This window comes from Myxocyprinus asiaticus, chromosome 9, assembly GCF_019703515.2.
Source record: "Myxocyprinus asiaticus isolate MX2 ecotype Aquarium Trade chromosome 9, UBuf_Myxa_2, whole genome shotgun sequence".
Classification (NCBI taxonomy): domain Eukaryota; kingdom Metazoa; phylum Chordata; class Actinopteri; order Cypriniformes; family Catostomidae; genus Myxocyprinus; species Myxocyprinus asiaticus.
In genome coordinates this window covers 13,072,304-13,085,919 of record NC_059352.1, presented here as the reverse complement: position 1 = coordinate 13,085,919, position 13,616 = coordinate 13,072,304, and positions in this window count along the sequence as shown.

Sequence of the window (13,616 nt, the reverse complement as noted above, 5' to 3'; positions counted from 1 at the left end):
TCCAAAATGACTGGAGTTTCCTACAGCAGACTATCCAGAGGCCAGGGACCAATGATAGCACTCAGACGGAGTCTTTCCTTTGACTGTAGTGTGCTGGAATAATTGATACAACAAAAGTTTGTAATTATTTGGAAAAAGATCACAGGGAAGATATGTAAATGACACACATGACTATGTGCATGAATTTATGACTATATTTATAATGTTACAGTAAATGCAGTATGCGTTTACTAGACACAGTATTTGTGCTGTGATAAAATGATTGGAACCTTTTAGTTGATTTATTAATGATAAAACACATTAATATTTTTATACAGCTTTGTTCTGCATAAAATAAGTAAAAAAAAATGATATCAATAACCATAGCTAGTTAAAGTAGCATAACTAGACTGAGAATAAATATATTTTTGACATTGCTTTCTAAATTTAAATTACTAGTAAAATTTAGATAAAAAAAAGTATTCAACTGACATGGTGCTTAAAAAAGCCAATATATTGGCTTGGAAATGTTAGGAACATTTAAATTAATCAGTTAATTCTTATCCTTTTTTATATTTAATTATCACTTATTTTTAAAATTATTATTTATAAAATATTATTAATATGTAATTTATGATAATATATCAGAACATTAGAACTGTTGACATTAATGCGTTAACACATGCAATTAATTAAAAAAGTTGAGTGTGTTAATTTTTCTTAATCACGATTAAGGCATTTATCGTTAATACAGCATTAACCAGCATAAAACTGGTTGAAAGGGCGGAACCTTTGCAATGAGTCATTACACAGACACGCACACCACAAACAGGGTCAGTGATGGGGAAATGAGCTCTTTACCCTATTTGTAAAAAAAAAAAACAAGGCTAGATGAAATTTTAATTACCACAGAAGTATGGCAAGTCTTAACTATCACTAAAACGCAGAACGAGACATTTTTGTCTGTAAGCGCTTTTCATGTGGAGTTCAAATCCTTGATGCTGGCGCTGACGCCTTGACACAAATCATAAACGCAGCTTCACGATTGCTGTATCAAAGTGGATGGCCACAGTCTACCAGCAGATTAATATCATGGAGGATGAGTTTAAGAGATTTAATACTAATTGCAATGAATATGCAACCTATGTGTGGAATAGTTCTTTCAATTAGTCAAACTCCCACTTAGACTTTGGGAAACGTTTAATGTTACTTGAATTGGTTCTATTTTAGTGCATTTTTATCTTTATACTGTGGAAGGCTTTGTTTGGAAAATGTTAATAAAGCATTATATTGTTGCGTATTGTTTTGTTTTCTTTCTGCATTTTGACAGGAAAATAAGTATTTGTAGAGTCAAATTTCAGCACTTTCAAAATCTGCGTTTAATCACGATTAACTACTAAAAATTATGCAATTAATTATGATTGAAATTTTTAATCGACTGACAACACTAATATATGCAACAACTGTACATATTCTTTTGAATTGCCTATTATAGCCTTGTAGCTTTAGAGTTGTGTTTAAATTTCTCCAGCATTAATGTAAATAAGACCTTCCGAAACTCCCCAAGTGTGTCTTATCGATGACAGAGTCATTAAGGTGTTCCATTGATCTAGACTCTGTCTGCCCTCTATCTGAGGAGAAAACTTGCTTATTGACTCCTCCACCCTGTTCTTGTTTTCTCTTTTTTCTGTTTTTCCCGTCCCTCTGAATCGGAATGGCCTTGTCAGGGAGGATTAATTGGGGGAGGCCAGTGTCAAGCTGTCTGTACAACACACCCAGACTGTGCTCTCCAACAGTAAACAATGAGGGTGTGGATTAGTTTTGAAACAATGTGCTTATTTAAAAAGCTCACTTCCTATATGCACTTGACAGCCCTCCCATTAATTTCATTGGCAGCGACTCCGGTTCAGAAAAATGTTATCATTGTTTAGGAGGAAAATACAAAACCCAAACAAAACAAAATACAGTGCCTTTTTAAATGGCATTTGGTTCCTGAGAGATATTAAAATGCTAGGCGAGACCCACGTTGAAATAGCGCCCAGAAATATCTTAAACCTCTAGGCAGAAAACAAACTCCAAATCATTTTGTTTTGGTTGGCACCATTTTATTTGCTGATTTTTGTTTACAATCAAAACACAGAGGGAAAATGTTTGGCTTTGCAACCGCCCCCACCCCCCCCCCCCAAAAAAATTCACCTCAGCATACTGTACTTCTTTTTTTTTTCTCCTGTAGGGTCTGAAATTTAGTGCTTGCTGCAAAGCCTTTGAGCTAATGCTCAAAGCCCCAGAGCCACATCCTGTCCAAAAGGAACATACTTGCACTTTTCAAACATGCAGAAACTAAGTATTTGGTAAGAAAATATTATTAGGAACACTATGCCTAAAAAAGTGCCCGACGTGGTCTTCTGCTGTTGTAGCCCATCCGCCTCAATGTTCGACGTGTTTTGCATTCTGAGATGCTATGCAGCTCACAACAATTGTACAGAGTGGTTATCTGAGTTACCGTAGCATTTCTGTCAGCTCTAACCAGTCTGGCCATTCTCCGCTGACCTCTCTCATCAACAAAGTGTTTCCGTCCACAGAACGGCCGCTTACTTGATGTTTTTTGTTTTATTTTTGGCAACATTCTGAGTAAACTCTAGAGACTGTTGTGTGCGAAAATCCCAGGAGATCAGCAGTTACAGAAATACTCAAACCAGCTGTCTGGCACCAACAGTCATGCCACGGTCAAAATCACTTATATCAAATTTTTTCCCCATTCTGATGGTTGATATGGACATTAACTGAAGCTCCTGACCCATATCTGCATTATTTTATACATTGCACTGCTGCCACATGATTGGCTGATTAGATAACCACATGAATAAGTAGATGTAAAGGTGTTCCTAATAAAGTGTTTAGTGAGTAAACATATGTAAACATATCACTCACACTCGGGAGTAAAAGTGTTGCTAAAATTAAATAAATTCTATATAAATGTTTTTTACAAACCCAAACAAGCCAAAGGTGACTGTGGCAAGGAAAAACTCCCTAAGATGTTTAAGTAAGTGAAGAAGAACCCTTGAAAGGAATCAAGACAAGTTTGAAAAATTTAAAGTTGCCTTAACCCGGGTTTAAAAAAGATGGTAAGTATATTGTGAACATCTTAACTTTATTCTTAAAAAAAATCAACAAAGATGTTTTAGCCTACCATGTGTAAACTGTAAATATACACAAAATATCTCTCACTTTGGCAAACAATGAGAATTGCAACAAGTTTTAGGTAAAGCAAAAAACAAACAAACAAAAACATTCAAATTCAAAAACTTTCTGATGCAGAGACTTTGCAACATGCACGCAACACTCAGAAATGACTGAATTTGTTAGATATCTTCTTAGGAAAAATATGACTCGCAGAAAGCCGCTTAGTAGTCCATTTCACATCAATAATAATTAACACCCTGAACTTTGAGGTTTGTTTTTGAACTGATTACCAGCGTTAACCCTGCAAATGAGTTCATTCCTGTGACAGACAACTGTGAACAAACATAAAAAGGCTTTAAAAGGCGGCATTGCACCCGTCCTTTGATGAAGTTATGCAGTATAACAGGTAAACTTGGAGGATGGAGTTTAAGCCCTCTTTAAGCTCGTTAATCCCACCCTGGTACAGACGAAACCCGCTCAGCTAGATCCGCGTCAATCTGCAGCCCCTGTCTTGGCCTGGATTTACATGCATTGCCCCTTGTATTACACCAGGTTCTGACTTCAGGGAGAACCGAGGTTAAATCTTAACATTTTTATGCTTTGTGCACTTACATTGGCTTGTTCTTCGTTCTTTTTTTCATTCTCGCTCTCTTTTTTTGTGGAGAGAATACACAGTCTTATTTACAACCAAACATGACTGCTTTTGTAAATTGACTCCTCAATTCTGTACAGGGGCCAGACACAGGGGAAGGAAGGTTAGCTGCCTGTTGTATGATAAGCTGGCAGAACCTATCAGACTCCTCAGCTAGCAGATAGTGCTCTGTATTTCTGTCATGCTTTATCGCCAGCCGAGGTGAAACTAAACTTCGAGCAAGAGCGGTCCAAGGGGGCCATTTCTGTGGATTACTAAAGATGACTATAATTTCAAAGACCAGTGGTGTATCCAGGGATGGTCTATGGGCTTCATTTGGTGCCGATTGGCAGCATTACTGGGTGATAAGGCCATGTGGCCCATGTTTTTCGTGTTTACCACAGGAGCCCTATTGATCGCTGAGCCCCTGATTCATTTCACCGAATTCACAGTGCAACTGGGCTGAATCACTGTTGTGCCAACTGGTTTTAGCTGGCAAAGTGTGTAGCGCCAACTATCTCTCTCTCTCTCACTATCGCTTCCATTCTCTCGCGCCCTCCCCCGCGATGAGTTCGACAGGAAATGCACTGCAGGAAGCTTTGGGATTTGTAAGGAGTCATTAAGGAAGGAGGTGACAGTTCAAATGAGTGGTGTTGAGGCGGTTACAATGGCGCACACAATGCCAAAGGGAGAGCTGGCTGCTTTATCACCACACCTCTGATTTGTCGCGCTACAGCAACCGGAATACGCTACAATGCCATTATTTTAGTTTGATGGATGAAACCTCGCCATAAAATATCCGAATGAATTCGCTCTTCCATTTCCATTCCAAGTCCAAGTTTATCCTCAGCCAATTTGGAAATGTAATCTTCTCGGTATAATTCTCGCCTTTGTGGCAAAAGACAGCTAAATGTTTATAAGAAACCTCGGGGAATCTTTAATATTTGTTAGATGTGTTTTTGAATCACAAGTCATATTGACATTAAGAAGTGTTCTTCCCCCAAGGCCTTTGTATTTATGGAATATGCAATGGTATAAGAGTGTATTGTTTTTAATATTAGTTATTATTAGAAATAGCATTTCAAATGATATGTCACAAGGGAGCAAATATCATTTACAAATCACTAATGACTTTGGAGCACTAGCTCTTGCCTCTGGTGTAGGATGCTTGCAACTCTCAGTATGGGAGCAGGCACTAAAATAAGAAGCATCATGAGTTTTCAGCATCCCTACACTAAAGCGGCCACCCCCGTCTTAATTCTTAAAAGTCAATCACTCAAAAGCCCTTCATTACTATGCATCAAACACAAGAGGTGAGCATTGGTCCTCTAATGGGTTTGTGCTGCTGTTTGTTCTAAATATGCAAATGAGCCGCTAAAATATGTACATGTCCCATGTTGAGATGGATTGGGTTTGGGGGATTAATTATTCAGGAGGCATTATCATTATTAGGCTTTGCATCTTCTATTAGGATGGATCGAGAAAAAAAAAAGCCCTAACCTCATGCCGGACGGCTTGTAATGAGTCATCAATAAAACATTTTCATAATGTCAGGGAGACACAAGTGTGGTTGCTTGATCTAATTTTACATTGACTCTCCTGGTCATTAGTTCAATATGGCATGAACACCATTTTATTAAAGATACAGGCGAGAAGGACCCATGCCTGATGTGCCCTGACAGTCCGTGCATCAAGATGCTTTTTTAATGTATGTTTAATGGTTAATCATTACAAATAATCGAGAAAATCTGTTTAAAGGCTGGTGGACAGGAGAATTCTTGTTTCTCATAGCATGTCGGGTCACAATGAATTATTATGAGACTGCCTTTGCCTTTTAGAGTCTCGATTTGTGTGGCTTTCTTTTTTGGGGTGCAGAGAACAATGGACATGCTGGAAAAATGTGTGAATAGTAGTAAAATGTATATAGTCAGTATATAGTATACTATAATACCCTACAGTATATAGACAGTGGTTGTCAACTGGCTTTGCTTCTGGACCCCTATTTTACATTGGACATCAAATGGTGACCCAACACGGCACCAAAATTCCATTGTACAAAAGAAAACAAAAATGTCTGTATATTTCGAAATGTATAAATAGTACCATTAAAACTGCATAGACCCAACAAAATGCAAAAATATTAACATAGGCTTAATGCAACAACTTTTTAAATTTTTACTGTTGAAAAGAAAACAAAAATGTCCATGAAATCAAACTTTAAAAATGATTAATACTACCATGAACAACATAGGCCAAACAATATAAAATTATTAATATTACATTGGCTACAGTAATTGCATCAACTTTGTTAATGTAGAAACAACAGCAGAAGTGTGATTTATCAACTTAACACATGGAACAAACCTTGGGAAAAAATATTGTATGAACCCCCTGAGAACCGAGCGTGACTGCTGTGTGCACGTTCCATATCCCTTTTTGATTTGTAACTATTAAAACCTAATAAACATGCAAATAAATCGAGAGTAAATAGTTTTCCTAAAGACTGAAGGCAACATTCGTGGACAGCAGGACTAAGTTGTGAAATTTTAAATAATACCAAGCTATAGAAAGTCACATTCTTTTTTTTTTTTTATCAAATTATTGTATTATGTTTCCAAGAGTGTTGGTTATTTATGTTTATGAGACATTACAGACATTACATCAGAAATGAGCATAATTCATTATGATTCAAAGTAATGGGCAGCATCATCCAATCACTGCCAACCATGTTAAAATAAATGATACATTATAAATTCTGAATCTATGTACTGATTACCATTGTCCCATGTCTGCCAAACACGTTGAGTGGTCCAAACATCATCTGCAACCTGAAACTGAAGTTTTGATAGGAAGTTTGGATTGAATGCAATTAGCTGCATAGAGAGCTATAGGATGCTCCCTTGCTCCCTATTTAGTGAATGACATAACCTCCAGTGTGCTGTCTATCTGCAGTGGTCTCAGAACAGTTCGAAATGCACTTTATTTTCATCCTAACTCCATATAAAGCCTCTAAAAGCAAATTTTTCATCTTTTTGATGAACCCATTGATTCTCAGTGTGATAATGTACAGTACATATAGGATTTCTAAGGAAATGATGCGCTAAAGTACACATTAGTGTACATTGTGTTTATCAGCATTGCGTTTAATGATAAAACCCTCAAATTCTAAAAATGGTAAATCGTATAAAACTAGAGACTCTAATCTTTTAACTCAAACAGGTTTCAATGTAAAAAAATGTATTAGGTTTCTTACCAGATGTAGTTTTGTTGCCGTTTCTGCCAAAGACAAACCGCGCTGTGGTTGGCGCCATGTTGCTTTGTCACATGACTCTATGCGTCGTAAGTTTAACCCTTTACTGACAGCACAGAGTCTCCTGAACTGAGATCAGATGGTTTCAATTCATTTAAACAATGTATTGCATATAGCGAAGCCAAAATACAGTGTCCACGCATGTGTACGCAGGGTCGCAAGGTTAATATTAGCCATATTGCAAAATGACATGGCCTTTGATAATCAACAGCTAAAGATATGGGAAACATTTTCTCCTTCCTTTTAAGTTGACAAGCCAATATATTTTGCCTACTAAACGATGCACAATTATAAGCTTAGATGCATTATATTATTTGAATTTAGCATTGTTTTGTTTTTTTACACAACAGACCTGCAACCAGTTATGAACTGCAGTCCAGATAGGTGAAATTATAGCCACAAGGTGAGTTTTGGATGCTTAACTTTAATATACTCGGATATATTGCATACAACTGCTTGAAACGAATTAGCCCAATGCAAGATGATATTATCAAACTTTTCAATAAAGACGACTCACACCTCCTGGGTGTAAACTTAAACTTTCATGATCTTGAATCTCAGCGAGTTGCAAACAATCAAAAGTTTGAGACAGGGGTTCAAATAATAACAGCGGTCTACTTAGGAGGACTTTAAGTACAAGAGGGGGCGGCTTTATTGCCACTGAGACATAATAAGTAAATGCAAATTGTAACTAGTTAAGCACAGCAAAATAATATGATACCATTGTCTGAGGCAGATTGCCATTATAGTGTTAGCATGTGCAAATAATTACATTCTCTTCCTGATACAATTACATTATTTATTCTGCTTGTATTATACACCAATCAAAGCAAACATCAAATTAGGATTCATGGCACTTTTCGCTTTGCTTTATCAATATGTGGAAATAATTGTCTGCTGAGAGATTAAATTACATTATTGTGTATCTTTTTCATGCCTAATAAATAATGATGGATGGCTTTTATTTTCATCACCACCTGCAACCATTTTATCTTCCCCCTGAATGTTAAAAATGAAAGAAAAAAGAGAGCGAAGTAGATAAAGAAGCAGGAGGCAAGTGTTGTCTGCGCCATCGAAAATAAAGTGGAAGCGAGACGGAACTCGACGTGCCAGAATTCGCAAAGTTTGAACGCTTGTTCCCGGCAGGAAAACACAAAAAACGAAAGCCTGCAAGTCAAGAAGTGACAGATTAAATCAGTTTGCCATCTCTTGTTATCCTCACACATCAGATATAGGAATAATAATGCTCGAGACATTGTGAATGTGTCAGTTATATCTCCAATTTTGTGGCTAAACTTTAGACTGTACATCCTTTGACCAATTTAATATTTAAAATACATGATACAATGGCTATATTTAATGTCTAATATGGCTGACTAATATATTAAAAGTGACTAGAGGTCTATGGGGTCACACTCTGTCCTTGCATTTAATATAAATGCATGGATTGATGTATTTATACAGACCTACTGTATGTACAGTATATATGGATATTTGACATAAAATACTTTTGGAAAGATGACATGTTTTGCAATGTGACATGTTATACTCCATTCAAAAGTATTCTGAACAGCATTTCACTAATTATTTTATAATTATAATGCATGCAGCTTTAATAGCCTCATATTATTTGAAAGACTACATGGAATGTTTACATTTAAAAATTCATTTGTCACACCAAAGGGTTATTAAAATGAATTAGGAAAGGCAAAAATGTAAAAAATAAAATAAAAATACAAACAGGTAAAACCAGAAAGAGGTGTGTTATAGTAAAAAAACCAGAAAAAAAAAAAAAGAACCATTCATATACATTTTAACCTAAAATCTTGATGTTGATACATAAAAGTTGAAATACCCATATAAAGAATATCAATCTTCTCCAATGCTGGCGACTCCTCTAGTTCATGCATTTGCATTTAGGAACATTCTCTCATTTAAAATCCCTAACGGTGTGGCTTTATCCTTGCATAGCTTCAATTTTCATCAGTGCATTTGCACTTTGTGCTGATAAGAAAATTGATTAGCTACCAGTCTTCAGAAAGCTTGATGTTTAATTGGCTTCTGTCTTTTTTCCTCCCCAATACTGGTCAATGTCGTCCTGTCTAACTCCTGTTGCATTTGATGCATTTCTTGGCACACGGTTAGAGGAGATAAAACAAGGCAAGGACATTTATAGTCTAAGTTAATTGCCGTTGGAAAGGAGAGAAAAAAACGATTGGTGTTATAACTTCATAACTTCTTAAGTCATGCCTTGTGCACAGCTAGGCGTTGGACCAATGTAAAATTTACATTTTAATGAAATATTTGAATAAGTACTTGAAATTCACTCTAGCTGGGCTCCCAGACCTAAAACCAACATTTCGTGTTTGTGTTTTTGAATGGCAGCGTCAGGGAAATTAACATGCCAGTCATAGAGATTAGAGGGGCATCAGTGTAAAGTCAGACACTGCTTCAATCAAGGTTCACTGCAGGTAAACAGCTGCCATGTCACATTTTAATGACAGTTATTTTCCATCCCCTCCCCTGAAGAAGCGCATTAAATCTGGGCTGAAATGAGAGATGTAGAGAGTTGCACAGGATGAGAGTCCCATCACAAGCTGTTTTAATACATACATCTGTAAAATTGTGTACACGAGGTAAGTGAAGGCTTGTAAAGTAAAGGCACTAATCTCAAACAGTAATGAGCCAAATACTAGACAGCTGGGAAATGTGGGCACGCTGGTGTTAGCACTTGATGTTTTCTGAACTCATAGAAGTTTTGCATCTAGCGTCATGCTATTATTTACATGGAAATCACCATTGTCAGAACAATGTGACAATCTGTTTTTAAACATAGAAAATACACTAACTCTATCTAGCATATTCTAACATGGCAATTCCACTTAATTATTTTGATATGCAAGTACATTTATATTAGAGACACCAAGTTCTATGTATGATCTACAATACAGAATGCCTCCATAGTCATACAGACCTAGTTTAATGGTTAAAAATGGATTTTTGAAAACAAAAATGTATTGATTTGATTATCGTGCTTTTTGCACTCATGATATGTAAATGGAAAGTAAACTTGGTCACATCCATTAATGTATGGTGGCATAAAGCAGTGAGTCCTGTAATTATTCATGTTGTTTTGCATCATCTAAATTATTCAAATATCCTGTTTGAATATGTAAAATATGTGGAAATTAATTCAAGTAATGCTTTCTTTAAGTCTTTTTGCATAAAGAAAATAGGTACTACTAACATGTTTAATAAATGTTTTATATATATATATATATATATATATATATATATATATATATATATATATATATATATATATTTATATAATGATAATTTGTAAAAATATGTACTTATTATTTTTTTATAAAATGCATTATTTATTTTTTTTGGTCTGGCAAATTTAATGTTACCTGGATTCTCTTCATTAAATTGCTCAAAACATTTTTTTATATATAATCATAATTATAATTTATTTACAAATGTGGGTATGCAAAACAGTTCATTTTGAACATTTCATTGTAAATGATAAATCTAGAGACAAAAAATTAAAATGCATTTTCACATATATAGTCATAAGTTAATAATTTTTTTCTTTACTTGATTTTCATACTATTTCAAATACAGCTCTGAGAGAGACAGGCAGGCAGGCCTTTCGAACAGCTGGCAGTAATTGAAACAAAACACTGGCTGATTAACCCAGCGTCTGACAACCCATGATCCAAACAGCATGCCCAATGCAAAATACATAGAGAGAGAGAGAAAAAAAACAAGCTCCAAACACAAGAGGCCCTGAAATGAAGTGGTCATCATCTAATTATCACAAAATGTTTTAATTACAGGCTAAACCAAGCAGCACAGTGTGTCAATTTAACTGATGTTTTAAGTGGCAGTTTACAATATCAGAAACAGACAAATAATTGGAATCTAATTGCAGCAGCTCATCTTAATAAACTTTCCTTTGCTTTTTTTTTTTTTTTTTTTTTTCAACATCAAACCGTGAATAGCAAACACTGCCACCCTTGTTAATTGCCACGATGCTGGATTGGGAATTTGCCAGCTCTGACTATTAAAGCAAAGCTCTTGTGTGTATTGCCATTGCATTGCCACACTTTAATTAGAATGAAACGAGGGGCAGGAATAGAGTCCTGTTACTGCAATTCAATATATGTAAATAAGATAATGCACTAATCTGTCCATTTCATTTGCAAAAGCCTTTGCTGAACATGGGCTCTCAGTAATAAGGGGTAGATTCTTACTTTGTAACACAAGTAGACTGGTGTGCATGACATGATAGAAACAGTTTTTTTTTCTTTTTTTGCAGGCATATTTTTCATTTCTGGATCAAAAGGTATTTATGCTTTGCAATGACATTCTGCCTCTGAGTGTCATAACATTGCTTTTTCTCTAAACTTACAAGAGAGTGGGTGACTGAAAAAAGAGAGTGTGGGGATTGAAAGCTCTGATGAATCATTAGGGGTAGGGATGAGAATAGAAGGTAGAATTTCGAAATATTGGGAACCAAAATAAATGATGAACCATATCGGTTCATTATTTCAAAATTTTTAACATTGTTTTCCATCCATGTGATCATAAATAAAAATGACTCATCAAACATCAAAATCTCTCTGTTGCTTTTTTCTACACTATTTACAGGGTGTGTACTAGGGATGTGCACAAGTAATCGATTATTTGAGGACTTGTTCAGCTTTAAATGTTCAACAAGTAAAAACACTACTCGAATATTGCAATTTGATTTTCCTTTGTGTCTTTGCCTGCCATGGGCAACACTGAAACTGCTTTTCTCACCTAAATCTTACCATTAGTTCTCCCCGCCCCCAAAAAATCTGCCCTTATTTAAAGTAATTGTATCATTTCAGAAGACTTGGAAATTATGTTTCTATGTGTGTGCATTTTTTTGTTGTTGTTGTTATTGTTAATTTTTTGAATCTAGATCTTGTTGTTTATGTATAGAGCTCATTTCTTCATTAAAAAACAGGTCCAACAGTTGAAGGTTGAACTTAAATTCTACATTTTAAGTAATCAATTACTCGTTTTTTTAATGTGTTAGAGTACTTGACAAAGTTACTCGAAATGCTCATCCCTAGTTTGTACAAAGTCCTTAAAGTGCTTGAATTCAGCTTTTAGAAAGTACTGGGATACCTGGAAAACCCATTGTTTTGTTGAAAAGTGCTTAAAAGTGCTTGAAATAAAATGGAACATTTCTTATGTGTGTCCATCAAAGATGAGATCCACACACTCCACTTTTATTAATTTTTTTAAAATATATATTTTATATATATTTTCTGTTCTGTTGTTGATCAAAAAGTAAAAAGGAACATTAAATTTAAACACATAGCACAGATGTGGTTATGAAATCGTGCGACTCATAAATGTGCACTCAAATTAAACGCATCTGAGAAACTAATTGAACTTCCACCATTCTTAAAGAGACAGTATCATACTAGCGCTTGTAAACTCAATGTAAGTACTTGTAAATTGTACACATTATTTCAAATAGTAACAGCTAATATCAGTATTATGTATGCAATTCCATCATATTAATTGATAGAATGTAGAATTTAAAAATTTTTAAAAAACTAAAATGTGATTATAATAATGAGAGAGAGAGAGAGAGAGAGAGAGAGAGAGAGAGAGAGAGAGAGAGAGAGGGTATATGACAAACTCTTATTATTTGAACTATAATGCATTTATGTTGTGTTCTAGAAAACTTTAATCATATGTGAAATTACTGCATAAGTTGTAGTGGGAAAATATTACTCTGAGGGGCCACTCAGAGCAAATGCGTTCATGCATTAAAAAAAGCTAGATGCAGTGCATCGAATGGAACAGAACCTAGGTGTCTCAAGACAAGTTTTTAACAGTTTAAGTTCTTTTATATTGACATGGCACCTCAAACATGTGGTGCTCATGTGCGAAATGCTGAAACACAGTGAGACACAGTGTAACAGTCAAATAAGTCTGTCTAGAGCATGTTTACATAGAGGAAAAATAAAAAAAAATACCACAGATGGACGTAATAATGCATTTAGTGTGAACAGCCCTTAAAAATGCACCACATCGCAATAGTTGCATTGCCCCTCAATTAGAGGGTATATGGTAATTTAAGAAAAAAAATTTGGAGGGGGGGATGCACAATTTAATTGCAAAAAAATTACCTTTTCTCAGATTTAATTGAAATTTTCTTCATCATTTGTGCACTTGTGGCGTGACCGGAAGCGTGTTGTGTCAGCAGTGCAGGAGACCCGGGTTCAGATCCTGCACTGAAACCAGAAGTAATCACGTTTGCATAGTGACAAGCACGATTCAGAGGTTGCATTTTTCCCTCTAACATTACATTTTTACTCCACCGATGGTTAAGTTTAGGTTTGGGGTTTGGGTTGGGAAGTACAGTTTATAAAATATGCATTCCTCTTCACTGTATGACAGACTGTACAGCTACAAACATCTTGCTTCACAACTCACTTTTGGCGCCCCTCTGTGGACATT